Source organism: Phodopus roborovskii, unplaced genomic scaffold, assembly GCF_943737965.1.
Source record: "Phodopus roborovskii unplaced genomic scaffold, PHOROB, whole genome shotgun sequence".
Lineage (NCBI taxonomy): Eukaryota > Metazoa > Chordata > Mammalia > Rodentia > Cricetidae > Phodopus > Phodopus roborovskii.
The window spans coordinates 27,060,789-27,063,950 of record NW_026126540.1 but is presented as its reverse complement, the minus strand read 5'-3'; the positions used below and the strand labels follow the sequence as shown (position 1 = coordinate 27,063,950).

Genomic DNA, 3,162 nt, shown 5'->3' with positions numbered 1-3,162 from the left:
GTTTGAGGCCAGCCTGATCTACATAGTGAGTTTCAGGACAGTCAGGGTTACATAGAGAAACCCTCCCACCCAACTTCATTTCTTCTTCTTCAGATCTATTTTCTTCTTAATTATGTGTGTAATGTGTGTCTGTGTGCACATGTGGGGTTGTGCATGTGTGAATCCAGAAGGTGTTGGATTCCTTAAAGTCACAGGAGAGTGTGAGCTGCCTGTTGTGGGTGCTGGCAATTGAACTCAAGTCCTCTGCAAGAGCAGTATGCACTCTTCTTTTTGGGGGGAGGTGGGGTGTTGAGACAGGGTTTCTCTATGTAGCCCTAGGCGTCCTGAAACTCACTTTGTAAATAAGGCTGGTCTCAAACTCAGAAATCTGCCTGCCTCTGCCTCCTAAATCTTGGGACTAAAGGTCTGTGTTACCACACCTGGCTTTTTTTTTTTTTTATAACCCCGAATATAACACCTCTGTAAGAGGTGGGGCCTGGAAAGTACATACACACACACACACACCACATACATACACACATCATACTCACATGCACAAACACACACACATACACACACACACATACCACACATCCATACACACACATACACACACCACACACACACATACACACACACCACACACACATACCACACATATACACACACCCATACACATACCACACACACACACACACCCATACACACACACACACACACCACATATACACACACCCATGCACATACACACACCCATACACACACACACACCACACACACACATACAGATACACACCACACACACATCAATACTGGAATTTTGGATGGCTTGACCTTGTGTAGGTAGCCATGCTTTGACTTCATGACTGAGCCACGTCACACCCAGGAGACAGCACTTCACTGCCCCATCCCATCGTCTTGAGTCCTGGCGGGGGAGGGGGGTGGGGGTTGGGGGAGGGGATGACTTAATAAAGAAGACCCACGGCGGTGCTGAGCCCTCACTCAGTCTCCTGTCCTCAGCACCTCGACCAGGAATCATCTCCGCACTGACAGTGGCCCGCTGCAGTTGATCCACTGATCTCTGAGATCAACCCAAGTCTGTGTGCAAACATCCAACTCCAGAGGGCAATTTGACAGCATGGCCATTTAGTAGCCTAATAAGAGCAGGCTCCACAGCAAGGTCTGTGGCCTCCTGGCTGCGTGGGCTTTCCACCAGGAAGCTGTTATTTACCCTGTAGGCAGAGCTTGCCTGGCATGTTGGTATTGTAACATGCAGAGTATGCATGCAGCACTGGCCCACTGATATTGTCTCTGCCGTAGAGTGCATGGCCCTTTCTGGAAGCTAGCCAGCAAAGAAAGGACTTTCTGTGCTCGCTTCAGCAACACATACTAAAATTGGATCAAGTCAGAGAAAATTAGCATGGCCCCTGTGCATGGATGACATGTAAATTCATGAAGCATTCCATATTTTTGAAGAATACAAAAAGAAAGAGGATGTTCTGTTTTGAACACAAAGTCTGATCTGCCTTTGTTGTCTGTTTGGGCCTTATGGTATAAGACAGCCTTGGTTAGCCTGGTTATATTATATATTTGGATCTTCCTGACTACAATTTCAAGTTCTGGGATTATGAGCACAGTACCATGTCCTATTTGGTCAACACTCTTTGTCTTCTATTTGCCCCTCCCCAGAGATGCTTTGGAGTGAACATCTACTTCTTGCATGATTTTCTTAGCTTGTTTTTTAAAGACAGGGTCTCAGCTCTGACCCGGGCTGGCCTGGTACTCACTGTGTAGCCTAGACTGGTTTTGGGGCAATCCTCTTGTCTCCAGCTTCCAAATACTGGGATAGCAGGCATGAACACCAGGTCCAGCCTTTTCTATTTTCCTTTTTGGTTTTCAAAGACAGGGTTTCTCGGTGTAGCTCTGTCTTTCCTGGAACTCACTTTGTAGACCAGGCTGACCTTGAACTCACAGAGATCTTCCTGCCTTTGCCTCCTGAGTGCTGGGATTAAAGGAGTGTGCCACCAGGTCTGGTTTTGGCCCAGTACTTATATAATCTTTCTTAAAAAAAAAAAAAAAAAGAAAGAAAGAAAGAAAAAAAAAAAAAAAAAAAAAAAACAACAACAACAATAAAACCCTTTTTATGTTCAAGATGGGGTTCACAAATTTAATCTTAGCCTTCATCAGTTGCTGGGGCATCAGAAAGTTCCCTAGACCACCAAGTCCAGGGAGGTGACAGCTGTGGATCTCTTTGGTGCTCGACCTTCTCTTAATGGAAAGTACTATTTGTGACCTTCAGCTCACAGCAGTTACAAATGTCAAAGGCAGACCTTCCCTCCAGCAGCTCCCCTTCCGGGTAAAACCTGCCTGCCTGTCCTGCAGTCGCTGTCCTCACAGGCAAGGGGCTGGGACAGCCAGGGTCCCCACTGAAAGCACCTGGGCCTCAAACCCTTTCTCCACCCAGCACCCTTCAGGGAGGGGAGGCAGGCATCCTCCCTTGCCCTGGGCCGCCCAGGAAGGGGTTTTCCCTGAGAAGACAGCTCTATAAATACACCTCCAGGTCAGCACTGTGTATCCACAGCAGTCCTAGAGAAGCCACACCTCCAGAGAGGGCCTTAACCATTACCTTCCCAAGCTCTTCAGGAAGCAACTCAGACCCAGGATCTGAGCTGGGCTAAGGAGAGGCCCTAGTGGAGGTTGTCCTGTTTTGTGATAGCTTTGGGGGCTTTTGGTTTTGTTTTTTGGTAGTTTTTTTTTTTTTTTTTTTGAGTTTTTGCTTTTGGGTATTATTTTGTGGGTTTTGTTTTATTTTCCCAAAAAGGGTTTCTCTGTGTAGCCCTAGCTGTCTTGGAACTTGCTCTATAGACCCGTCTGGCCTCGAACTCACAGTAACCTGCCTGTCTCTCTGCCTTTGCCTCCAATTTCTGGGATCAAAGGTGTATACCTCTACCATCCAACACACTTTATGATTTCAAAATTTGTTTTGGGTGTTTTTAGTGACATGTCAAATTCTGAATTAAGAGTATTTTATAACTCAACAAAAAGAGTTATGGTGGAGGCTTGGCTGGGGAGACAGCTACAGCTATGAGTTTGTTCCGCGGGATGGTGGTGGCATAGGCTTTTAATCCAGCGCTTGGGAGGCGGAGGCAGAAGATCTCTGTGAGTTTGAGGCCAACCTGGTCT

The 3,162-nt window shown here is 46.8% G+C and overlaps 1 non-coding gene across 1 annotated transcript; it reads left to right on the top strand.

Annotated features, from left to right (window-relative positions):
• Positions 1-1,346: 1,346 nt before the first annotated feature.
• LOC127233149 (U6 spliceosomal RNA) lies at positions 1,347-1,451 on the top strand. Its single transcript, XR_007835453.1, has one exon. It is a non-coding gene; the product is annotated as a U6 spliceosomal RNA (small nuclear RNA).
• The last annotated feature ends 1,711 nt before the right edge of the window (positions 1,452-3,162 follow it).